Genomic DNA, 27,536 nt, shown 5'->3' with positions numbered 1-27,536 from the left:
GGAGTTTCAGAAAAACATCTACTTCTGCTTCATTGACTATTCTAAAGCCTTTGACTGTGTGGATCATAATAAATTGTGGCAAGTTCTTGGTGGGATGGGCATACCAAGCCACCTTGTCTCTCTCCTGAGGAATCTGTACAAGGACCAAGTAGCAACAGTCAGAACTGACCACGGAACAACATAGAATCATAGAATCAAAGAGTTGGAAGAGACCTCGTGGGCCATCCAGTCCAACCCCCTGCCAAGAAGCAGGAATATTGCATTCAAATCACCCCTGACAAATGGCCATCCAGCCTCTGCTTAAAAGCTTCCAAAGAAGGAGCCTCCACCACACTCCGGGGCAGAGAGTTCCACTGCTGAATGGCTCTCACAGTCAGGAAGTTCTTCCTAATGTTCAGATGGAATCTGCTCTCTTGTAGTTTGAAGCCATTGTTCCGCGTCCTAGTCTCCAAGGAAGCAGAAAACAAGCTTGCTCCCTCCTCCCTGTGGCTTCCTCTCACATATTTATACATGGCTATCATATCTCCTCTCAGCCTTCTCTTCTTCAGGCTAAACATGCCCAGTTCCCTAAGCCGCTCCTCATAGGGCTTGTTCTCCAGACCCTTGATCATTTTAGTCGCCCTCCTCTGGACACATTCCAGCTTGTCAATATCTCTCTTGAATTGTGGTGCCCAGAATTGGACACAATATTCCAGATGTGGTCTAACCAAAGCAGAATAGAGGGGTAGCATTACTAGATCTAAGGAAGACCGGTTCAAGATTGGGAAAGGCGTCCGGCAAGGCTGCATACTCTCACCCAACCTTTTTAACGTGTATGCAGAACACATCATGCGATGTGCGGGGCTTGATGAATGCAAAGCTGGGGTGAAAATTCCTGGAAGAAACATTAACAACCTCATATATGCAGATGACACCACTCTGATGGCCGAAAGCGAGGAGGAGCTGAGGAGCCTTCTAATCAAGGTGAAAGAAGAAAGCGCAAAAGCCGGGTTGCGGCTAAACATAAAAAAACCAAGATTATGGCAACAATGATGATTGATAACTGGAAAATAGAGGGAGAAAATGTGGAGGCCGTGACAGACTTTGTATTTCTAGGTGCAAAGATTACTGCAGATGCAGACTGTGGCCAGGAAATCAGAAGACGCTTACTTCTGGGAGGAGAGCAATGTCCAGTCTCGATAAAATAGTAAAGAGTAGAGACATCAGACTGGCAACGAAGATCCGCCTAGTCAAAGCCACGGTATTCCCTGTAGTCACCTACGGATGTGAGAGCTGGACCTTCGGGAAGGCTGAGCGAAGGAAGATCGATGCTTTTGAACTGTGGTGTTGGAGGAAAGTTCTGAAAGTGCCTTGGACTGCGAGAAGATCCAACCAGTCCATCCTCCAGGAAATAAAGCCCGACTGCTCACTGGAGGGAAGGATACTAGAGACAAAGTTGAAGTACTTTGGCCACATCACGAGGAGACAGGAAAGCCTAGAGAAGACAATGATGCTGGGGAAAGTAGAAGGTAAAAGGAAGAGGAGCCGACCAAGGGCAAGATGGATGGATGGCATCCTTGAAGTGACTGGACTGACCTTGAAGGAGCTGGGGGTGGTGACGGCCGACAGGGAGCTCTGGCGTGGGCTGGTCCATGAGGTCACGAAGAGTCGGAGACGACTGAACGAATGAACAACGAATAATAAGAGATAAGATTTTTTATGAATTGCTGATTTGTACATTTGCCATGCATCATGTACACACAGTCCAATGGCATCTCTGAATGCGTAACTAATAGTTTCCTCAATGCCTTTGCGAATGAACTCATTGTTCTGGCTACCTGGAGGCTCCTTCCCATTTCCTCTTGAAGCAACTTATAAGTCCTTATCGCCCAGCACGGGGACTCACGTCTAGCAGCCATGATGCGGTCTGGTTCCTTTGTCTTCTCCATCCTCACTGTAGGAGTCCTTCTCACCTTATGGTCTGCAGAGGGTGGTAAGAGCTTCATTCTTGCCCCTGTTTCAGTATGGGTTTTGTTGTTGATATTGTGAAACAGAAGATGAGGGGAAAGGATAGCACACGTGCCAGGAGAGAGGGCACTGTGTGCCCCTTCTGGTGCGTGTGCCATAGGTTCCCCACCACTGGTCTAGGGTGTTTCATTGTCCGATTCTGGCATATGCTGGCTGGAATCCCAAACCCTCCTAGATGTAGCCAGCATAAAAATTGAGGAGGAATGTTGGGAATTGCAGTCAAACCTGACTTTGGGGGGGGGGGGGGGGGGCTATCGCCATGATTGAATTACAAAAATAACTGAACTTAGTTTAGCAGCTGGATTCCACTAAGATGTCTAACCTCATTGCTCTTCTTTCTTTCTTTCTTTCTTTCTTTCTTGCTTTCTTTCTTTCTTTCTTTCTTGCTTTCTTTCTTTCTTGAGCTGCATTTACCTAAATGACTAACAATATAATTGAACATGAAAAATAAAAAAAATAAAATAAAGCTAATTAGGAGACAAAGCTCCACATGCTAATAGGTGGCCACTTGCTATCTAGGGAGGAAGGATAATACATCCCTGTTCTGCCAGAAAGGTCCCAGGGTTTTCAGAAGATATAATAATAGAATCCTAGAGTTGGAAGAGACCTCATGGGCCATCCAGTCCAACCCCCTGCCAAGAAGCAGGTAAATTGCATTCAAAGCACCCCTGACAGATGGCCATCCAGCCTCTGTTTAAAAGCTTCCAAAGAAGGAGCCCCTACCACACTCCGGAGCAGAGAGTTCCACTGCTGAACAGCTCTCAGAGTCAGGAAATTCTTCCTAAAGTTCAGATGGAATCTCCTTTCTTGTATTTTGAAGCCATTGTTCTGCGTCCTAGTCACCAGGGCAGCTGAAAACAAGCTTGCTCCCTCCTCCCAATGACTTCCTCTCACATATTTATACATGGCTATCATGTTTCCTCTCAGCCTTCTCTTCTTCAGGCTCCTCATAGGGCTTGTTCTCCAGACCCTTGATCATTTTAGTCACCCTCCCCCCAGCACCAACTGCCGCTCTGGGCCAAAGTGAAGAGAGAGGGGGCCAGGGGATGGTTCCGTCTTGTCTCCTGCATATGTCATCAGCTGGGGACCCCTCCCCCCAGCACCAACTGCCGCTCTGGGCCAGAGTGAAGAGAGAGGGGGCCAGGTGGCAGTTCCATCTTGTCTCCTGCATATGTCATCAGCTGGGGACCCCTCCCCCCAGCACCAACTGCCGCTCTGGGCCAGAGTGAAGAGAGAGGGGGCCAGGTGGCAGTTCCATCTTGTCTCCTGCATATGTCATCAGCTGGGGACCCCTCCCCCCAGCACCAACTGCCGCTCTGGGCCAGAGTGAAGAGAGAGGGGGCCAGGTGGCAGTTCCATCTTGTCTCCTGCATATGTCATCAGCTGGGGACCCCTCCCCCCAGCAGCAAATGCCGTTCTGGGCCAGAGTGAAGAGAGAGGGGCCAGGGGATGGTTCCGTCTTGTCTCCTGCATATGTCATCAGCTGGGGACCCCTCCTCCCAGCACCAACTGCCACTCTGGGCCAGAGTGAAGAGAGAGGGGACCAGGGAACAGTTCCATCTTGTCTCCTGCATATGTCATCAGCTGGGGACCCCTCCCCCCAGCAGCAAATGCCGTTCTGGGCCAGAGTGAAGAGAGAGGGGCCAGGGGATGGTTCCGTCTTGTCTCCTGCATATGTCATCAGCTGGGGACCCCTCCTCCCAGCACCAACTGCCACTCTGGGCCAGAGTGAAGAGAGAGGGGACCAGGGAACAGTTCCGTCTTGTCTCCTGCATATGTCATCAGCTGGGGACCCCTCCCCCCCCAGCAGCAACTGCTGTTGGGCCAGAGTGAAGAGAGAGAGAGGGCCAGGGGACGATTCCATCTTGTCTCCTGTGCTATTCTAATAATATAATATATTGTATATACACATAATATTGATAATATTATAATGCAATGCAATATAATACTACTACTACTACTACTAATATGATATTATAATTATATATTTATAGTACATGTAGTATTACTAATAATATTACACTATAATGGTATAGTACAATAAAATAATATATAATATTGATATTGCACCATGCTAATAATATAATATATTGTATGTATATACAGTATATCTTGTAAGTCGCTCTAAGTCCCCTTTGGGGTGAGAAGGGCGGCATATAAATGTCGTAAATAAATAAATAAAATAAGTGTACTAATCTCCTCCAGAGCTACACTAGTGGAGCTCCACAAAACCATTTTGCAGTAGAGATGCTTGGCTGGGCATTTAGCACATTGGCACGAGTGCCTTGTTCTTTTGGAGAGGAGAGCTTTAAACACTGGGGAATATTGCACTGCTGTGTGCCATTGTTTCTTTATTGAAATGCAGCTTGTTCCCCTCACTTTTTGCAACTGTATACGTGTGCACCACAGATATTGATAACAGGTTGGAAAGGGTTAACCATTTTGCTCAATTTCAGTAGAATTTTTGCTCCTTCAACACAGTCTCCACTTCTACTTCTACCCAAGGCTTAAGTTCAGATAGGATCTGGCACTTTAGGATATTTCGTCCCTTTCTAGCTCTGCTTTGAGAAAGGACCACAACAATATATCCAAACTTTATTCCTTTTTTATTCTGCAGTACCTGAAATATGTCAACTTCCTAAGGATTATGGGAAATGTCGAGCAAGTGTGCCCATGTATTACTACAATGTTAACACCCAGAAGTGCGAAAAGTTCGAATTTGGTGGCTGTGATGGCAATGCCAATAAGTTTGGATCTGAACAGGATTGCATTGCGCAGTGTAGTTGAAGCACTGGTAAGTATAGAGATGTTTTATGACCTTTCCCAGTAAACAACAAAAATCACTAGCCGTCCCCTGACATGCGTTGCTGTAGCCCACATGGGGATTCTGTATGGGAGGTTTGGCCCAATTCTATCGTTGGTGGGGTTCAGAATGCTCTGTGATTGTAGGTGAACTATAAATCCCAGCAACTACAACTCCCAAATGTCATGATTCTATTTTCCCCAAACTCCACCAGTGTTCACATTTGGGCATATTGAGTATTCTTTAGAGTTTGGTCCAGATCCATCATTGCTTGGGTCCACAGTGATCTCTGGATGTAGGTGAACTACAACTCCAAAATCAAAGGACACTGCCCACCAAACCCTTCCAGTATTTTCTGTTGGTCATGGGAGAGCTGTGTGCCAAGATTGGTTCAATTTCACATTTGGGCATATTGAGTATTCTTGTGGAGTTTGGTCCAGATCCATCATTGCTTGAGTCCACAGTGATCTCTGGATGTAGGTGAACTACAACTCCAAAACCAAAGGACACTGCCTACCAAACCCTTCCAGGATTTTCTGTTGGTCATGGGAGAACTGTGTGCCAAGTTTGGTTCAATTTCACATTTGGGCATATTGAGTATTCTTGTAGAGTTTGGTCCAGATCCATCATTGCTTGAGTCCACAGTGATCTCTGGATGTAGGTGAACTACAACTCCAAAACCAAAGGACACTGCCCACCAAACCCTTCCAGTATTTTCTGTTGGTCATGGGAGAGCTGTGTGCCAAGTTTGGTTCAATTTCACATTTGGGCATATTGAGTATTCTTTAGAGTTTGGTCCAGATCCATCATTGCTTGAGTCCACAGTGATCTCTGGATGTAGGTGAACTACAACTCCAAAACCAAAGGACACTGCCTACCAAACCCTTCCAGTATTTTCTGTTGGTCATGGGAGAGCTGTGTGCCAAGTTTGGTTCAATTTCACATTTGGGCATATTGAGTATTCTTTAGAGTTTGGTCCAGATCCATCATTGCTTGAGTCCACAGTGATCTCTGGATGTAGGTGAACTACAACTCCAAAACCAAAGGACACTGCCCACCAAACCCTTCCAGTATTTTCTGTTGGTCATGGGAGAGCTGTGTGCCAAGTTTGGTTCAATTTCACATTTGGGCATATTGAGTATTCTTTAGAGTTTGGTCCAGATCCATCATTGCTTGAGTCCACAGTGATCTCTGGATGTAGGTGAACTACAACTCCAAAACCAAAGGACACTGCCTACCAAACCCTTCCAGGATTTTCTGTTGGTCATGGGAGAACTGTGTGCCAAGTTTGGTTCAATTTCACATTTGGGCATATTGAGTATTCTTGTAGAGTTTGGTCCAGATCCATCATTGCTTGAGTCCACAGTGATCTCTGGATGTAGGTGAACTACAACTCCAAAACCAAAGGACACTGCCCACCAAACCCTTCCAGTATTTTCTGTTGGTCATGGGAGAGCTGTGTGCCAAGTTTGGTTCAATTTCATCGTTGGTGGGGTTCAGAATGTTCTTTGATTGTATGTGAACTATAAATCCCAGCAACTACAACTCCCAAATGACAAAATCAATATTTATTGAGTGAAGGACATACATTAGGTGTCTCGTGTCCAAATTTGGTGTCAATTCGTCCAGTGATTTTTGAGTTCTGTTAATCCCACAAACAAATATGACGTTTTTATTTATATAGATTAACTCTTTCAGATCTAGCAATGTAATAGCCTCTCTTTCTGTGAAACTGGAACATTTAGTTTTCTCATTGGATAGAAATGAGGTGCAACGTGCATCACGCTTGAGGATGACATAGACTTGCTGCAGTATGTCACATCTCTAAAACGTACTCTTCTGTCATGATTTGCAACACATATGAACCCATTCTGCATTTTAAAAAAACCACTGTTGAAAAAACCATCACTGGATTCAAGCCCAATTCAACAACTATCGGCCAGTTTCCAATGTCCCCTTTTTGGGCGAAGTCTTGGAACGTGTGGTGGCTTCACAACTCCAGGTATTCTTGGAAGACACGGATTATCTGGATCCATCGCCATCTGGCTTTAGACTGGGGCATGGAACCAAGACAGTCTTGGTCACCTTAGTTGATGATCTACGCCGGGAGCTAGACAGGGAGAGTGTGTCCCTGTTGGTTCTGCTGGACCTCTCAGAGGCCTTCAATATCGTCGACCACAGTATCCTTCTGGGACACCTCGTTGGAATGGGTCTTGGAGGTACTACTTTGCAGTGGCTCCGGTCCTTCCTTGAGGGCCGATCTCAGAAGGTGTTATTGGGAGACACTTGTTCAACCCCACAACCTTTGTCTTGTGGGGTTCCTCAGGGTTCAATACTGTCTCCCATGTTGTTTAACATCTACATGAAGCCGCTGGGAGAGATCATCCGGAGTTTCGGGGTGTGATGTCATCTGTACACAGATGATGTCCAACTCTGTCATTCCTTTCCACCTGCTACTAAGGAGGCTGTTCAGGTCCTGAACCGGTGCTTGGCCACTGTGACGGTCTGGATGAGGGCAAACAAACTGAAATTGAATCCAGACAAGACAGAGGTCCTCCTGGTCAGTCGCAAGGCCGAACAGGGCATAGGGTTACAGCCTGTGTTGGACGGGGTCACACTCCCCTTGAAGACGCAGGTTCGCAGCTTGGGTGTGATCCTGGACTCATCGCTGAGCCTGGAACCCCAGATTTTGGCGGTGACCAGGGGAGCATTTGCACAGTTAAAACTTGTGTGCCAGCTGCACTCGTACCTTGGGAAGTCTGACTTGGCCACAGTAGTCCACACTCTGGTTACATCCCGTATAGACTACTGCAACGCTCTCTACGTAGGGTTGCCTTTGAGGACAGCCTGGAAGCTTCAAATGGTCCAACGGACAGCAGCCAGGTTACTAAAAGGAGCAGCGCTCAGGGAGCATACAACTCCTCTGTTGTGCCAGCTCCACTGGCTGCCAGTTTGCTACTGGGCACAATTCAAAGTGCTGGCTTTAGCTTATAAAGCCCTAAATGGTTCGGGCCCAACTTACCTGTCCAAATGCATCTCCTCCTATGAACCCACTAGGACAATGGTTCTCAATCTGGGGTCCCCAGATGTTTTTGGCCTACAACTCCCAGAAATCCCAGCCAGTTTACCAGCTGTTAGGATTTCTGGGAGGTGAAGGCCAAAAACATCTGGGGACCCACAAGTTGAGAACCACTGCACTAGGACATTAAGATTGTCTGGGGAGGCCCTGCTCTCGGTCTCACCTGTGTCACAAGTACGTCTGGCGGGGACAAGAGACAAGTCCTTCTCAGTGGTGGCCCCTTGGCTGTGGAACGCCCTTCCTACAGATATTAGATCGGCTCCCTCCTTGTTATCATTCCGGAGGAAAGTGAAGATCTGGTTGTTCGAGCAGGCATTTGAATAGGCAGTGTAACAAATATAGGAATATGGAACAATTGGATGATGAAACTGGATCCTGATTCTAATTATGAGACGCTAACGAGATGTTTATTGATGTATAATTAATTGTTTAATATGCTACTGTTTTAATTGTTTTTAACTGTTTTGTGTTGTTCTGAGCATTGAATTTTGCTATTGTTAACCGCTTTGAGTTGTCCGAGGGCTGAGAAAAGCGGTATACAAATATAATAAATAAATAAATAAATAAATAAATAAATAAATAAAAAGCGATGCTAGATCAGGACAGTTTGGTTCAAATCTCACCCTTCAGGTAATCTAGCATCTTGCTGAAGTTTAGACATAATTTTTTTTCCTAACCTTATTGATATGAATGCTCTGGCTGGGGACCTTGTGTAACTCCAGATGTTCTCTTGCTCAATTTCTGTTGAGTCCTATTATTTATTTATTTATTTATTTATCTATTTATTTCGTATACTTCTACCCTGCCCTTCTCAGGGGGGACTCAGGGCGGCTTACAAAAAAGGCACAATTCGATGCCTATACAAATTACACATAATGTACAAAACCATAGTTAAACGGTTAAACAATTAAAACAACAATATATATCACAGTCAATAGCCAATCTAAAGCACAGACTATACTTCGTTCCACATTGTCTATTCCTATCCGTCGTCGTAGTCCTTTATTTATCTGCCAGATTGCCCAAACGCCTGGTCCCACATCCATGTTTCTAAAGGAAAGGAGGGATGTCGCTGATCTAATTTCCCCGGGGAGTGAATTCCATAGGTGAGGGGCCACCACTGAGAAGGCCCTGCTCCTCGTCCCCGCCAATCTCACTTGTGACAGAGGCAGGGCCGAGAGCAGGGCCTCCCCAGAGGATCTCAAACTCCGACGTGGGACGTAGAGGGAGATGTGTTCGGACAGATATGCTGGGCCGGAACCGTATAGGGTTTTGTAGGTCAAAACCAGCACTTTGAATTGTGCTCGGAACTGGATCGGCAGCCAGTGGAGCTGATACAGCAGGGGGGTGGTGTGCTCCCTGTATGACGCTCCAGTGAGCAATCTGGCTGCCTCCCGCTGGACTAATTGAAGTTTCCGAACAGTCTTCAAAGGCAACCCCACGTAGAGTGTGTTGCAGTAGTCTATCCAGGATGTAACAAGAGTGTGGACCACCGTGGCCAGATCCGACTTCCCAAGGTACGAGCGCAGCTGGCGCACAAGTTTTAATTGTGCAAAAGCTCTCCCGGCCACTGCCAAGACCTGGGGTTCCAGGCTCAGCGATGAGTCCAGGATCACTCCCAAACTGTGAACCTTCGTCTTCAGGGGGAGTGGAACCCCGTCCAACACAGGCTGTAACACTATGCCCTGTTCGGCCTTACGACTGACCAGTAGGACCTCTGTCTTGTCTGGATTCAGTTTCAATTTGTTAGCTCTCATCCAGTCTGACACAGCAGCCAAGCACCGGTTCAGGGTCTGCACAGCCTCCTTGGTGACAGGTGAGAAGGAGTGACAGATTTCGACATCATCTGCATAGAGATAACATCTCATTCCGAAACTCCAAATGATCTCCTCCAGCGGCTTCATGTAGATGTTAAATAACTAGATAGCTTGGTCAATGGTGGAGGATGACAGGATAATAGTTCTTCAACATCTGGAAGGGCATGAGCTCACCGCCCTCTTCTAAAATCTTAGGGCATTTCTAGACAGCACCAAAATAGATGTTTTAAGTCTAAGGGCCCTTCAACACAGCCCTATATCCCAGAATATCAAGGCAGAAAATCCCACATTCTCCGAGTGTGGACTCAGATAACCAAGTTCAAAGCAGAAACTGTGTGATTTCTGACTCGATATTTTGGGATATAGGGCTATGTGGAAGGACCCCAAGACAAAAACTCCTGGGACCTGACAACAGGTCTGCACATAGACCTGTCAGTCCCAGAATATGATCCCCGCCATGTGCTGGATTGTATATGCGTACATGCAAATCTATATAAATAAAAATGTTATGTTCGTTTGTGGGGTTAACATAACTCAAAAACCACTGGACGAATTGATACCAAATTTGGACACAAGGCATCTATCAGGCCAACAAGTGACCACCACTCAAAAATTGATTTTGTCATTTGGGAGTTGTAGTTGCTGGGATTTATAGTTCACCTACAATCAAAGGTTCTGAACTCCACCAATGATGGAATTGAACCCAACTTGGCACACAGAACTCCCATGGCCAATAGAAAACACTGGAAAGATTTGGTGGGCATAGACCTTGAGTTTGGGAGTTGTAGTTCACCTCTATCCAGAGAGCACTGTGCACTCAAACAATGATGGATCTGGACCAAACTTGTCACAAATATTCCATATGCCCAAATATGCACATAAATGGAGTTTGGGGGAAAAAGACCTTGACATTTGGGATTTGTAGTTACTGGAATTTATAGTTCACCTACAATCAAAGAGCATTCTGAACCCCACCAATGACAAAATTGGGGCAAACTTCCCACACAGAACCCCCATGACCAACAGAAAATACTTAAGGCCATCCAGTCCAACTCCCTTCACCAGGGCAAAAAAACGTAATCAAAGCCCTCCTGACAAAGAGACATCCAGCTCTAGATATAGAAGATATTATAATTATATATTTATATTACATGTAATATTACTAATAATATTGCAGTCTATTGCAGTATTGATATAGTACAATATAGCAATATTTAAAACTGATATTGTACTAAACTAATAATATATTGTATGTATATATACTTTGTAAGCTGCTCTGAGTCCCCTTCGGGGTGAGAAGGGTGGCATATAAATATCGTAAATAAATAAATAAATAAATAGACAGATATATGTGATTCACACACACAGATATAGTATCCTAGATTTGAAAGGTACCCCTAAAGAGAGAGAATGATATGTTGCTTGTTCTAGAGTAGGCAAACCAGACAATCTCTACATCAACACTGACAAAGAATCAGCAAGAAATAATGCTTACCCACAAGCAGAAGGAAATAACATATATTAGAAACCAACACTTTCACATTACTTTATTTTCCAGATCACCAGACTGGGCCACAGCAACGTGTGGCAGCGTACGGCTAGTATATTAATATAAACACAATCAGATTCACATGTGTGAATATAAAGTCCAATACACAACAGAGGGGATTAAAAAGCAAAAAGTCAGTCAGATCTCTCTATTCTTTGAATTCTTAATTCAACATCAATTTAATATTATAAAGTGTAAAGTATTGCTCTCCATTTGCTCAGCTGGTTCGAGGTTTTGGGCTTGAGTGTTATCAGTATGCCGATGACACTCAGCTGGTGCTGAAGATGGAAGGCTGACCGGACTCTGTACCCGATTGTTTCCATCAGTGTCTCAAGGCCGTTACTGGATGGCTGCGTGCCAGCAGGTTGAGGGTGAATCCCGCAAAGACGGAGATCCTATGGCTGGGTCAACCGGGCAGTGGGGACATCCAGCTGTCTACCCTGGATGGCGAGGTGCTATGCCCGTCATCATTGGTAAAAAGTCTGGGAGTCCTTTTGGACCCTCTGCTGACGATGGAGGCCCAGGTCTCCGCCGTTAGCAGAACCACCTTTTTTCATCTGCGGCAGGCTAGACGGCTGGCCCCCTCCCTGTCCAGGGACGACCTAGCTACGGTGATCCAGGCCACGGTCATCTCAAGACTGGACTACTGTAATGCCCTCTACATTGGCCTTCCTCTGTCGGTGATCCGGAAGCTCAAGTTGGTACAAAATGCAGCTGCTCGGCTTCTTGCGGGAATTCCGATGAAATGCCACATAACCCCAATCTTACTACAGCTACATTGGTTACCAATTGAGCACCGGATCACTTTCAAAGTGATGGTACTCACCTTTAAGGCCTTGCATGGTCTGGGGCCTGAGGGACCGCCTCACCCCCTACCAACCCCAGAGATCCCTCCATTCTGAGGACCAAGATCTATTGGAAGCCCCCAGTGTCAAGACCTTGCGTCTAACAGCAACCAGACGCAGAGCCTTCACAGCAGTGGCACCATCACTCTGAAATACTCTGCCACCTGAAGTCCGTGCCTTGAGGGACTTACCAGCTTTCCGCAGGGCATGTAAGACATACCTGTTTCAACAGGCTTTTAATGTTTGATAGTGTTGCTTTTAAATTGTTTTAAATTGCTTTTAAATTTTGTTAGATTTTAGCCATTCTTGTAAGCCGCTCCGAGCCCCAGGGGAGTGGCGGCATATAAGTTTAAATAATAAATAAATAAATAAATAAATAAATTTGTACTTCCCTTGAGCCATCTGTGTGTCTGTTTGACAGCCCAATCAGCTGTTTCAGGCTTTTAAAAATCACACCTGTTCTGAAGCATTGTAGAAGGGGCGGGGGGGGGGGGAAGCACGTGTTAACCTTTGTGCTCCTAATCTGGCCTTCTTTTCCATTCTTTGGAAGCTTTTAAACAGAAGTTGGATGGCCATCTGTCAGGGGTGATTTGAATGCAATATTCCTGCTTCTTGGCAGGGGGTTGGACTGGATGGCCCATGAGGTCTCTTCCAACTCTTTGATTCTATGATTCTATGACTTCAGATACTCTTTTTTTCTTTTCACAGAATGAAAATTTTACTATATAGATTTTGATGTTTTCTAACCCATTAACAGATCGCCAGGACCTGAAAAATAAAATCATGGAAAAAACCACAATGCTTTCCAAATTGCATCACCTGTCAAATTGAAGATGTTGACATGCCCTTCAATAAACTGATCTGTTTTTCCTGCAGCACGTGGATTCTGGTGTGTTTGCTTGTTTGTGTGGAGTAGTTATTTTCCTAGTTGTCTTCATCTTTTGAAGCCTATGCATGATCGAGGTAGGATTGAGCAAAAACATTTTTTCAGGCTGAAGCAAAGGATATAAAAGAACATCCCTTCATTTTATGGACAGAGGTGAGCTGGGCTGACAGCTTCATCTGATTTCAGCATCAGAAACATGATAGCCCCATCCAACAAACCCAAAGGCATTTGAACCTTTCAGCAGTTCAAGATAGTCCCCCAAGGCAGCGTTCTTGCACTGACCTCGATTAATATACTAACGATCAGCCACAACCACCACTCATAAAGAGCTTTATATATGCGGATGACCTTGACCTAACAACACTAGCAAAAGACTTTGAAACAGTTGAAATCCAACTTTCCTGGACAAGTGCCTGGCCGCTGTGTCTATCTGGATGAGGAAGAACAAGCTGAAGATCAATCCCGACAAGACAGAGGTCCTCCTGGTCGATCGTAAACCTGACCGGGGTATAGGGTGGCAACCTGTGTTGGACGGGGTTACACTCCCCCTGAAGCCACAGGTCCGCAGTTTGGGAGTCCTCTTGGATTCATCGCTTACGCTTGAGGTTCAGGCGTCGGCAGTGTCCGGGAGGGCTTTTGCACAATTGAGACTCGTGCGCCAACTGCGACCGTACCTCGCGAAGGCTGATCTGGCCGGAGTGGTCCATGCCTTGGTCACCTCTAGATTGGACTACTGTAATGCGCTCTATGTGGGGCTGCCCTTGAAAACGGCTCGGAAATTCCAACTGGTCCAACGGGCAGTGGCCAGGATGTTAACTGGTGTTCCTTACAGAGAGAGGTCAACCCTTCTGTTCAAGGAGCTCCACTGGCTGCCGTTTATTTTCCTACCCCAATTTAAGGTGCAGGTGCTTACCTACAAAGCCCTGAACGGTTTGGGACCATCCTACCTGTGTGACCGCTTCTCCGTTTATGAACCCACGCGTGCACTTCGTTCATCCGGAGAGGCCCTGCTCGTGATTCTGCCTGCGTTGCAAGCGCGTTTGGTGGGGACACGAGACAGGGCCTTTTCTGTGGTGGCCCCCCGGCTCTGGAACACCCTCCCCAAAGATCTTAGACAGGCCCCTACATTGGCAGTCTTTAGAAAGAACTTGAAAACCTGGCTGTTCCGATGTGCCTTTCCAGAATAGGAAATCTCCAATACCAAGTCCCAGAAGCACTTTATTAGAATTAAGATTGCCGCACACTACACACTGAACTTACCCTATAATCCTTATATACCACCTGTCACATCAGCACTTTTAATTCTGTACCCATTACTCTGGCCCGGCCCAGTTTTATTGTGTCTTGCTGTATTGTTTATTGCTTGTCGTTTAATATTGCTTTAATTGTTTATTTATTTATTTATTTATTTACTTTGCTTGTACCGCAGTTTCTCAGCCCGTAGGCGACTCAACGCGGTTCACAACAAGAGCAAAAAGACAGTCATAACAATATAGCAATATACAATTTAAAACCAAGAGAGCATAATATACAAAGTAATTGTTTTTAATTTTCTTTAGGTTTTGTATTGTTATGTTGTGTATTAAGGCCTTGGCCTTTGTAAGCCGCATCGAGTCCTTTGGGAGATGCTAGCGGGGTACAAATAAAGTTAATAATAATAATAATAATAATAATAATGCCTTGAAAGATCTCTCCAGCTACTACAAAGATAGTCACCTGAAGCCTAACCCTGCCAAGACACAAGTGTGTGCTTTCCACCTACACAACCGTGAAGCCAACAGGAAATTGAAAGTCACTTGGGAAGGTCAAGAGCTTGAACATTGTTTTCATCCTAAATATCTCAGTGTCACCTTAGATCAAACACGAGCATATAGGAAACACTGCTTGAACACCAAGCACAAAGTAGCTGCACACAATAACATCCTGCGGAAACTTACTGGCAGCACATGGAGTGCAGACCCAAAATTAGTAAGAACATCAGCCCTGGCCTTGTCGTACTCAACTGGTGAGTATGCCTGCCCTGTTTGGCATAAGCGTACCCATGCAAAGCAGGTGAACATAGCATTGAATGAAACATGCAGAATAATCACAGGATGTCTTAAACCTACCTCGATGTGCGATGGGAAGTTGCTGCTAAATGTGAGAGAAATAAGGTTGAACACTGTGAAAGTCACCCACTACATAGCTACCAGCCTCCTCCCAGGAGACATAATAATAATAATAATAATAATAATAATAATAATAATAATAATCTTTATTTATACCCTGCCACCATCTCCCCAGTGGGGACTCGGAGCGGCTCACATGAGGCCAAGCCCGGACAACATAATTACAGCAGAATAAAACCAAAAACATAAACAACAAACAACATCATCAAAATTACATAGGAAAGAAAAAAAAACATTCCAATAAACACAGTCACAATAACAGTGGGCGGGCCGCATGTACAGGATAAAACAATTAAAAGATTCTAATGAGATAAAAATAGGAGCAGATTATTTGCAGGGAGCTTATAAAAACAAACAGAGTTGTGAAACTAAACTTCTCATTTGGAGGGTACATACTCCAGTGGCAGAAGCATCGAGGGAACAATAATATCGTGTTATACATCTACTCTTCTGCCAACCTAGCAGTTTGAAAACATGCAAATGTGAGTAGATCAATACGTACCGCTCTAGTGGGAAAGGTAACGGCATTCCATGTAGTCATGCCCGCCACATGACCTTGGATATGTCTATGGACAATGCTGGCTCTTTGGCTTAGAAATGGAGATGAGCACCACACCCCAGAGTCAGACATGACTGGACTTAATGTCAGGGGACCACTTTTATCTTTTATACATCTACTCGCCAAAGGTGCAGCGGAAGAGCCAAGTTTTAAGGTTCTTTTTGAATGTTTCTAGTGAGTGGGCTTTGCTGATCTCTCCAGGTAATGAGTTCAGAGTCGGGGAGCCACAGAGGAGAAGGCTCTCTCCCTTGTGCCCACAAGACGAGCCTGTGAGATTTGTGCCGTCGCGCCTGGGTGCTATTATTCTCAATAAAGGAGGGATGGACGTGGCATCTTTCCCCCAGGGGATTGCTTCTTGCCCTCCTATAGGAAACTGGAACTTCCAAAAACCCAAAACGCTGTAAATAGCCCAAAATAAGTTTTATTTATCACAAAGTCATTTATTCAAAGCAATGAGCTGGAAAACTTTAGAGGGGTGAAGGAAAACATACATTACAGTCTCAATCAGTCCTGGGTCCAAGGGGTTTGAAGCTGAGAAGCCTCACCAAGTTTCCTCTTTCCTCAATGGCTGTGAATGCCGGAGCAAACCACAACCCCAGTTCAGATGGCCTATGTTTTGAAGACTCAGGATCTTCCTTTGGTGCCAAAGAACCGGCTTGAAGGCGCCTGGGTCTCCTCAATAATTGTCCAGGACGATCTGGACATAAAGCATGAGTCCCAAGGGTAAAAAACCTCAGAACTGTGGCTAAGAGGTAACTTAAATCAGGGTCCTTTAGAATCAAATCTTTTACTCACGTCCATGTTGCAGGAACTCTGATGGCAGAAAGAAGAGAAAAAGGAAGTTCTCCCCTCTTGCAGGAAGAGGTGGAGCCAAACAGTACAGATTGATAGCTACAAGCATCCAATCCATACAAGTATACATAAGCAGTATAAAAAGGGGCAAGATTAAGCATGATACAGCAGTTTAAGTCTTACAACTAACAGTTCTATATATAGGTAGCACCACTCACGCCATCACAAGATTGGTAGGGGCGAAAGGAGGGCCTCCCCCGAAGATCAAAGGGCCCGGGTTGGTACATGGAGAGAGATACGGTCACAGAGGTAGGCGGGTCCCAAACCGTTTAGGGCTTTGTAGGTGATAACCTGTACCTTGAATTGGGACCGGAAAATAAACAGCAGCCAGTGGAGCTCCTTAAACATGGGAGTCGACTAGGCTTAGGTAACCATGGAAAAACTTGGTTCTAAACTCGTTTTGTTTTTAGGGGGCCCTTGCGTTTCGTTTTTTTTAATAATTCCGAAATTTTCCTTTTAAAAATTTCGAAATATACAAAATTTCGTATAATTGCGAATCAATTCGTTAATGGCGGACGCAATTGCGCAATATGCTAAAAAAAAAAACTCCAAATGGGACAGGGAGAACTTCTGAAGCTTCCCTCTCCCTCTGTTGTTGACTGTTGGTGTGATAAAACACACAACAACTATAAAACTTGGACCAGACATGCGAAAATAATTACGAAATAATTACGAAATAATTACAAAATAATTATGAAATAATTACGAAATAAATTGAAAAAATTGTTTCGAATCTAATTTACTCCTCACACTATTCCTGCATGGCTCAATATTGGATCGTAAGCTAATTTAAATACGGATTAATAACGAATTACGAAATTAACGAACGAAACCGCCCAAGCCTAGAGTCGACCGTTCCCTATAGCTAGACCTAGTTATTAATCTGGCTGCAGAACGTTGGACCATTTGTAGTTTTCGGGCCATCTTCAAGGGTAGCCCCACATAGAGTGCATTACAGTAATCCAGTCTAGAGGTAACTAAAGTGTGGACCACCATGGTCAAGTCAGACTTCACGAGGTATGGTCGCAGCTGGCACACAAGTTTTAACTGTGCGAAGGCCCTCCCGGCTACCGCCGACACCTGCACATCAAGCATCAGCGCTGAGTCCAGGAGGACCCCCAAACTGCGGACCTGTGACTTCGGGGGGAGTGCAACCCCATCCAGCACAGGTTGTCACCCAATACCCCGATCAGATGGGCAACTGACCTGGAGGACCTCTGTCTTGTCAGGATTGATCCTCAACTACATCCTCCTCCCCTCTCTTTTGCTCCTTCTTTTCATCCTTGTCTATTTCTTCCACCTCTTCCTCCTCCTTCTCTTCCTCTCCTTCCTTCTCTTAAGTATGAAAAAACCCCTCATATCTTCCCTCCCTTCCATTTTTTAACGTTTCAAATATGTAAAAGAGAAATGCAAGCCTGGGCTTTTATGGGGACCCCCATGGATTTCAGAAGGTTTCTTCAGGAAAGGGCTTCTTTGCAAGTGGTTTTGATCTGATTATCTTGAGGAGTTTTGGTGTAAAAAGGCATTTTTATACTAAAATTTGAGCCTTGGCTATCTTGTGCTCTTTACCACAACTCATTTGTGCGAACAAGGGTTTCTGCTTTGCTGGTAATTAAAAACAAGTCCAGGAATTGATTGAAAGTTCAAAAATCACATTGATGGAAACCGAATTTAATTTTCTATTTAAAATGTTCTTTTAAATATTATAATAGTACTTTTAATTCATGTTGCTGTTAAATTTAATGAATATATTAAAAGTTTTGATTAAAGTTGATATTTAGATTAACACAGTTTATTATTCTTGAACCTTCTCCTTCCCTTCAGGGAGATGGGGGTGGGGTACAAAAATAAAGATTATTATTATTATTTGAAATACAACAAGATAAGTCCACAGCAGACAAGATCACTCTGCTGGCTAATGTATTGTCGAAGGCTTTCATGGCTGGAATCACTGGGTTCTTGTTGGTTTTTTTGGGCTATAGGGCCATGTTCTAGAGGCATTTTCTCCTGACGTTTTGCCTGCATCTATGCAAGCATCCTCAGAGGTAGTGAGGTTTGTTGGAATTAGGACAATGGATTTATATATCTGTGGAATGGCTGGGGTAGGGCAAAGAGCTCTTCTCTGCTGGAGCTAGGTGTGAATGTTTCAACTGACCACCTTCATTAGCATTTGAAGGCCTGGCTGAGCCTGGGAAAATCTTTTGTTGAGAGGTGTTAAGATGTGCCTGGTTGTTTCCTCTCTGCTGTTTTGCTGTTGTAATTTTAGAGGTTTTTTTTAAATACTGGTAGCCAGATTTTGTTCATTTTCATGGTCTCTTCCTTTCTGTTGAAATTGTCCACATGCTTGCGGATTTCAATGGCTTCTCTGTGTAGTCTGACATGGTGGTTGTTGGAGTGGTCCAGCATTTCTGTGTTCTCCAATAATATGCTGTGTCCAGGCTGGTTCATCAGGTGCTCTGCTATGGCTGACTTCTCTGGTTGAAGTAGTCTGCAGTGCCTTTCATGTTCCTTGATTCGTGTTTGGGCAATGCTGTGTTTGGTGGTCCCTATGTAGACTTGTCCACAGCTGCATGGTATGCGGTAGACTCCTGCAGAGGTGAGAGGATCCCTCTTGTCCTTTGCTGAATGCAGCATTTGTTGGATTTTCTTGGTGGGTTTGTAGGTGGTTTGTATGTTGTGTTTCCTCATCAGCTTCCCTATGCGGTCAGTGGCTCCCTTGATGTATGGCAAGAACACTTTTCCTCTAGGTGGATCTTCATCTTTACTCTCGTGGCTTGTTCAACAGACCTCACTACCTCTGAGGATGCTTGCCATAGATGCAGGCGAAACGTCAGGAGAAATGCCTCTAGAACATGGCCCTATAGCCCGAAAAAACCCACAAGAACCTACTCTGCTGTTTGTTTGTTTGTTTGTTTGCTTGTTTATTTATTTATGACATTTATATTCCACCCTTCTCACTTTCAAGGGGACTCAGAGCGGCTTACAAGATATATATACATACAATATATTATATTATTAGCATAGTACAATATCAGTATTAAAGATTACTATATTGTACTATACCATTATATTGTAATATTATTAGTAATATTACATGTAATATCAATATATAATTATAATATCATATTATTATTAGTATTGCATTACATTATAATATTATAAATATGATATGTATATACAATATATTATATTATTCTAATTATTAAAATAGAATGTCTTCTGCCCTCTTCTCTCTTGTATTGGGTCACACGCCGGACACCTCCCAAATGTCTAGGACTGTGTGTGTGACGGCGCGAGTGGTGCCACCTATATGTAGAACTTTAATTTGCAAAGGTTTAAACTGTGTAACATGCCCTAACTTGTCTGTTTTCTCTGTAAATGTATAGTTGGATTGATTGGTTATTTATAGCTGTGAATCAATGTTGTTTGCACCAGTTGAATTGCTCCCTCAGTTCAATTGTTTGGCCCCACCTCTTCCTAGAGAGCAGGGCAGTGTTTCCTTCTTCATTCTACCATCAGATAGATTTATAGACGGACGTGAGAAAGACTTGGCTCTAAAGCCCTTGTTTTAAGCTATCTCTCATCACCAATTCTAAGGTTTTTACCCTTGAGACTCACACTTCATGCCCAGATCTCCCTGGACGACGTTGAGGAGTCTAAAGCACCTTCAAACCAGTCCTTTGGCATCAAGAGGAAGACTTTGTGCCTTCAAATATAGGCTATTTGGACTGGAGTTGTGGATGCTCCGGCATTCACAGCTATTGAGAAAAGAGGGAACTTGGAAAGCTTCTCAGCTGCAAACTCCTTGGACCCAAGACTTCAGAGACTGTAACGTATATTTTCTTTATTCCTTTGAAACATCAAGTTTATGCCTAAGAAAGATAACTCATTGTGAACAATAAAGACAATTTTGAGTTATCTGTTGTGTCTTGGTCCTTGGGAGTTCCAGTTTTCTAAAGAAGAGCAAGAAGCAATCCCCTGGGGAGAAATGTTTCTTTCACAAATTTATTTATGTATTTATTTCGTATACTTCTACCCCATCCTTCTCAACCCCCGAGGGGGGACTCAGGGCAGCTTACAAAATGGCACAATTCGATGCCTACACAATAATACAATAAACGTATAAAAACAACAGTTAAACGGTTAAACAATTAAAACAACAATATATATCACAGTGAATAGCCAATCTCAAGCACAGCGTTCGCCAACTCAGAGTCCATATTTTGTTCCACATTGTCTATTCCTATCCGTCGTCGCAGTCCTTTATTTATCTGCCAGATTGCCCAAACGCCTGGTCCCACATCCATGTTTTTAATTTCTTTCTAAAGGAAAGGAGGGATGTCGCTGATCTAATTTTCCTGGGGAATGAATTCCATAGGTGAGGGGCCATCACTGAGAAGGCCCTTGTCCCCAACAATCTCACTTGTGACAGAGGCGGGGCCGAGAGCAGGGCCTCCCCAGAGGATCTCAAACTCCGAGGTGGGATGTAAAGGGAGATGCGTTTGGACAGATACGATGGGCCGGAACCGTGTAGGGTTTTGTAGGTCAAAACCAGCACTTTGAATTGTGCTCGGAACTGGATCGGCAGCCAGTGGAGCTGACACAACAGGGGGTGGTATGCTCCCTGTATGACGCTCCCGTAAGTACTCTGGCTGCCTCCTGCTGGACTAATTGAAGTTTCCGAACAGAATTCAAAGGCAACCTCACGTAGATCTATAGACCCCAGGTGCGACGGCACAGTGTGATGTATCGGCGAATAATGCCAGTAAGGTGGCCTTCTGCAGCTGACAGATGGTAATTTTGTCAGTTCCCATTGTGTTTAAGTGCAGGCCAAGGTCTTTAGGCACTGAACCCACTGTGCCAATCACCACTGGAACCACCGTTACTGGCTTGTGCCAGAGTCTTATATTATTATTATTATTATTATTATTATTATTATTATTATTAATAATTATTATTATTATTATTTATTTATTTACTTTATTTGTATACCACTCTTCTCAGCCCTTGGGTGACTCAGAGCGGTTTACAACAGTTTAGATATACAGGATACAAAATCATTATGCATTTAAAAACAAAAGCATCACAAGTCATTAACATCATTAACATCATTAACATCAGCATCAAAACATCAATACATCAATATAACAAATCCATCTGGTCTAGTCGGTGAAATCAGAATCCAAAACTCGTTATCCATTATTCCGTGTTCCAATAATCAGTCAATCAATCACACTGCTTAGATGAATGCCTGTTCAAACATTCAGGTCTTTACTTTCCTCCGGAATGCCAGCAAGGAGGGAGCTGATCTAATATCTGAGGGAAGGGCGTTCCACAGCCGAGGGGCCACCACTGAGAAGGCCCTGTCTCTCGTCCCCACCAGGCATGCTTGTGAAGCCGGCGGGATCGAGAGCAGGGCCTCCCCAGACGATCTTAGTGTCCTAACTGGTTCGTAGGAGGAGATGCGTTCGGACAGGTAGGTCGGGCCAGAACCGTTAAGGGCTCTAAAGGCTAAAGCCAGCACTTTGAATTGTGCCCGGTAGCAAATTGGCAGCCAGTGAAGCTGGCGTAGCAGAGGAGTGGTATGGTCCCTGAGTGCTGCTCCTGTTAGCATCCTGGCTGCCGATCGTTGGACCATTTGAAGCTTCCGAGCAGTCTTCAGAGGCAACCCCACGTAGAGAGTGTTGCACTAGTCTAAACGGGATGTGACTAGAGCATGGACTACTGTGGCCAAGTCAGGCTTCCCAAGGTACGGGCGCAGCTGGGGCACTAGTTTTAACTGTGCGAATGCTCCCCTGGTCACCGCTGAAACCTGGGGTTCCAGGCTCAGCGATGAGTCCAAAATCACACCCAAGCTGCGAACCTGCGTCTTCAGGGGGAGGGTGACCCCGTCCAACACAGGCTGTAACCCTATGCCCTGTTCGGCCTTGCAACTGACCAGGAGTACCTCTGTCTTGTCTGGATTCAATTTCAATTTGTTCGCCCTCATCCAGACCATCACAGCGGCCAGGCACCGGTTCAGGACCTGGACAGCCTCCTTAGTAGCAGGTGGAAAGGAGTGACAGAGTTGGACATCATCTGCATACAGATGACATCGTACCCCGAAACTCCGGATGATCTCTCCCAGCGGCTTCATGTAGATGTTAAACAACATGGGAGACAGTATTGAGCCCTGAGGAACTCCACAAGACAATGGTTGTGGGGCTGAACAAGTGTCTCCCAATAACACCTTCTGAGAGCGACCTTCTAGGAAGGACCGGAGCCACTGCAGAACAGTGCCTCCAAGGCCCATTCCCGCGAGGCGTCCCAGAAGGATACCGTGGTCGATGGTATCGAAGGCCGCTGAGAGGTCCAGCAGAACTAGCAGGAACACACTCCCCCTGTCTAGCTCCCGGTGAAGATCATTAACTAAGGCGACCAAGACTGTTTCAGTTCCATGTACTGGCCTAAAGCCAGACTGTGCCGAATCCAGAAAACCCGTGTCGTCCAAGAATACCTGGAGTTGTGAGGCCACCATAATAATATTATTAGAAACACAACAAGATGGGTCCACAGTAGACAAGATCACTCTGCTGGCAGTTGTATTGGATCACGCGTCGGACACTTCTCAAGTGTCTAGGACACATAATACTAATACTAATACTAGTACTAATACTAATAATAATGTGTTTACTTCTAGCCTGTATCATTATCTTTAATGGAGAGTCAAAGTATAATCCTCCAGGTATAGTGAGGCTACAAGGTCATGGGGAAATTGCTCTGCGGATTTAATAACACTGAGGGTCCCTTTTGATAGCAAGATGATATGGTGTATGCAGCTGTTTGCCTTTATGGAATTCAGGACTCTGGACAGTGCCTAGCTACTCCAGTCTCCTTGCTTACAAAATGAGATGGGATCTCCATGAAAAATAAATCTCTTTGCTCCCCTCTTAAACTTAACCATTGATCTAAGCCTTAGAAAAATATATTTTGGACTACAATTGTCAGAATCCTCAAATTAGCAGAAGCTGTGGCTGTATTCACTAGGGGATTCTGGAACTTGTTGCCCTAAAAGTAACTTCCCTATACTTTGGCTCCAAACTCCTCTGGGAAGAACATTTTCTCCCTCCTTCAGCAGCCCATCAGATAGAAGGAAAGTGAGGAGGAGAGTGTGAGGATAAGATCTGGAAGAGCAAGAACAAAGGACACAATGGCTCTTTCTACCAGCTGCTTAGGCTCCATTCTCCAGCAGATTGAACTATAGCACTGACTGCCTTTAAAATATGGTTGAGAGACATTTGTATAAAATGCAAGCACACCCCCTCCCTATTGTTTTTGCATCCATCTGTGAGAAAGAGTTTCCATAGCCCTTCATAGAATCATAGAATCCTAGAGTTGGAAGAGACCTCGTGGGCCATCCAGTCCAACCCCCTGCCAAGAAGCAGGAAAATTGCATTCAAGCATCCCTGACAGATGGCCATCCAGCCTCTGTTTAAAAGCCTCCAAAGAAAGACCCTCCACTACACTCCGGGGCAGAGAGTTCCACTGCTGAACAGCTCTCACAGTCAGGAAGTTCTTCCTGATGTTCAGATGGAATCCAAGAGATATAGACCTGACAAGAATAGGATTTGAACTCACGCATGCAGAGCACAGTGGATTAGCAGTCCATCGCCTTAACCACTCGGCCACCTCTTCTTCCCTTGGCAATGCACATTTGACCTTACTTAGGTGGTCCCTCATATCCTGAGGATTATGGTCCTCCAAGTTCAGTGTCTTGGTGGTGAGTCCATTGGTGGCTGGAAGTCCTATACTTGACTCGCATTTTCTCCTGCAGTGAGGAAATTGGTTTCCAGGTGGAAGTTGGTCCCAATCAGGGTTGGCTTGATGCACTTTCCTCTTGGCACATTTCTCCAAGATCTGTGCACTGGCGGTGGATCCGTAGGTGACTGTGGAGCCCTATTCTTGATCTGCATGTTCTCCTGCAGTGAAGGCATTGGTTTCCAGGTGGAAGGCGGTCCCGGTCGAGGTTGGTTTAATGCACCTTCCTCTTGGCACATTTTTCCCTTTCACCCTCCATTCGTGCCTCTTCAAAATCTGCAGCATTGATGGTTTCAGCTGACCTCCAGTTAGAACACTCAAAGGCCAGGCCTTCTCAGTTCTCAATGTCTATGCTACAGTTTTAAAGGTTGGCTTTAAGCTCATCTTTAAATTTCTTTTCCTGTTCACCAACATTACATTTATGAAACAACTAGCTGTACCCGGCCACGCATTGCTGTGGCCCATTGTGGAGAAATGGGAAAGAAAGAAAAGAGGAAGAGCTGATTTCTAAGCTATCAATACACAACTGAAGTAGCAAAGTGTCAACCTAATATAGGCCCCTTTTCAGTCTCCTCAAGGCCAAAGTGTTATATGGATGTGTCGAAGGGCCCCGGGTTACCTGAGTTCTTTCATCGTCCATCTGCGACGCTGATGAAGCACTTCCGCATTCCCCGCATGCTTCCCCGCTGGAATGCTTTTGCTGGAGTCTTCTTTATGGCCTCATAAATCAGTTAATTTAGCCTCCCCACACTTTAAGGTGGTACCTAATTTTTCCTACTTGACAGATGCAACTGTTTTTCGGGTTGCAAACGTTGACAACAGGCTACACAATTGGTTGGAAACCCACTCCAACCCGGGCGGGTTTTGAACTCATGACCTTTTGGTCAGAGTGATCTTAATGCAGCTGACACTCAGCCAGCTGCGCCACAATCCCAGTGCACGGGAGAACTGTGTGCCAAGTTTGGTTCAGTTCCATCATTGGTGGGGTTCAGAATGTTCTTTGATTGTAGGTGAACTATAAATCCCAGAAACTACAACTCTCAAATGACAAAATCAATTTTTTTTAGTGAAGGACATACATTGCATTGTTAGGTGTCTTGTGTCCAAATTTGGTGTCAATTCCCCCAGTGGTTTTTGAGTTCTGTTAATATCACAAACGAACATTACATTTTTTATTTATATAGGTAGATAGATATAGTCTCCGGCTTTTGAAGATTTATGTCAAATCTTTAGAGACTTGGAAGTATTCACCAGGCAAAATTTATAGCCTCGGGTCTTTCTGATTTTGCCCAAAGTGGAAAAGACTGAAAGCTGGCCTCCAAAATGTACTCAGTGTTCCACATTCAAGAACATGGAGCCTCTTCCGCATAAACAGAGAAGCCTCTCAGGCCGGGGTTTGGGCTGCTGCCTGGAGGAGAGTTCAGCCCCCTCTTCATTCCATTATAGAACACAGTTGCTTAATTCTTAACTCAGCACTTGCATTCAAGGACACAATGAAGAGTGACTTCGTGTTACTCCTTTTCCTCTTGCTAGTCCTTATACCCTGGCTGGAACATCCCCAAAACGTTGAAGGTAAGATCCGTTCTTCTACCTGAAGATAGGCTTATTAGACACATAAGTGACAATTAGTGATTCTGTATTGTCGAAGGCTTTCATGGCTAGAATCACTAGGTTCTTGTGGGTTTTTTCGGGCTATAGGGACATGTTCTAGAGCAGCGTTTCTCAACCTGGGGGTCGGGACCCCTGGGTGGGTCGCGAGGGGGCATCAGAGGGGTCACCAAAGACCACAAGGAAAACACAGTATTTTCTGTTGGTCATGGAGGGTCTCTGTGGGAAGTTTGGTCCACTTCTGTCATTGGTCGGGTTCAGAATGCTCTTTGATTGTAGGTGAACTATAAATCCCAGCAATGACAACTCCCAAATGTCAAGGTCTATTTCCCCCAAACTCCACCAAGGTTCACATTTGGACATATTGAGTTTTTATGACAAGTTTGGTCCAGATCCATCATTGTTTGAGTCTACAGTGCTCTCTGGGTGTAGGTCAACTACAACTCCAAAACTCAAGGTCAATGCCCACCAAACCCTTCCAGCATTTTCTGTTGGTCATGGGAGTTCTGTGTGCCAAGTTTGGTTCAATGCCATCGTTGGTGGAATTCAGAATGCTCCTTGATTCTAGGTAAACTATAAATTCCAGCAACTACAACTCCCAAATGACAAAATCAACCCCCCAGCCCACCAGTATTCAAATTTTGGTGTTTCGGGTATTTGTGCCAAATTGGTCCAGTGAATAAAATGCATATGTGATATTCACATTATGATTCATAACAGTAGCAAAATCATAGTTATGAAGTAACAACAAAAACAATGTTATGGTTAGGGGTCACCACACAACATGAGGAACTGTATTAAGGGGTTGCGGCATTGGGAAGGTTGAGAACCACTGTTCTAGAGGCATTTCTCCTAATGTTTCACCTGCATCTAGATGCAGGCGAAACGTTAGGAGAAATGCCTCTAGAACATGGCCCTATAGCCCGAAAAAACCCACAAGAACCTAATTAGTGATTCTCTTTGGGCAACCAAGTCAGATCCTTTTGTAAATGGGATGCCTTCCCTGGAACTGGATGGCTCACTTTGAAACCATTCAAGCAAGGCAAGGCTGTTGATTTAACAACTGGTTATGACAATCTCAATTTTCTCAATGTAATGTCGAAGGCTTTCATGGCCAGAATCACTGGGTTGTTGCAAGTTTTCTTGGCTGTATGTTCATGTTCCAGAAGTATTCTCTCCTGACGTTTCAGCTGCATCTATGGCAGGCATCCTCAAAAGTTGTGAGGTCTGTTGGAAACTAGAGAAATGAGGTTTATATATCTGTGGGATGTCCAGCATATTATTTGAAAACACAGAAATGCTGGAACACTCTCACAACTACCTTGTCAGACTACACAGAGAAGCCACTGAAATCCACAAGATATGTGGACAATTTCAACAGAAAGGAAGAAACTACGAAAATGAACGCTATCTGACATACTTAATATCGAAAATAAGGGAACCCCGATAAAAGAAACTAACTGGACAAATGTGACAGAATATCTGAAACACAAAAATAGAAATATTTTGATATAATAAGGGGTGATAGAAGAAGGAAGAAGGAAAAGGAAGAAGCCACATAGAAGA

At 44.6% G+C, this 27,536-nt stretch overlaps 1 long non-coding RNA gene across 1 annotated transcript; it reads left to right on the top strand.

Moving 5' to 3' along the window:
• Positions 1–4,606: 4,606 nt before the first annotated feature.
• On the top strand, positions 4,607–12,975 carry LOC137097511 (uncharacterized). The gene is made up of 2 exons (XR_010910241.1): positions 4,607–4,801; positions 12,858–12,975. It is a non-coding gene; the product is annotated as an uncharacterized lncRNA (long non-coding RNA).
• The last annotated feature ends 14,561 nt before the right edge of the window (positions 12,976–27,536 follow it).

This window comes from Anolis sagrei, chromosome 7 (genome assembly GCF_037176765.1).
Source record: "Anolis sagrei isolate rAnoSag1 chromosome 7, rAnoSag1.mat, whole genome shotgun sequence".
NCBI lineage: Eukaryota > Metazoa > Chordata > Lepidosauria > Squamata > Dactyloidae > Anolis > Anolis sagrei.
The sequence above is the reverse complement of the archived record's forward strand: the minus strand, read 5'-3'. Positions and strand labels throughout refer to the sequence as shown.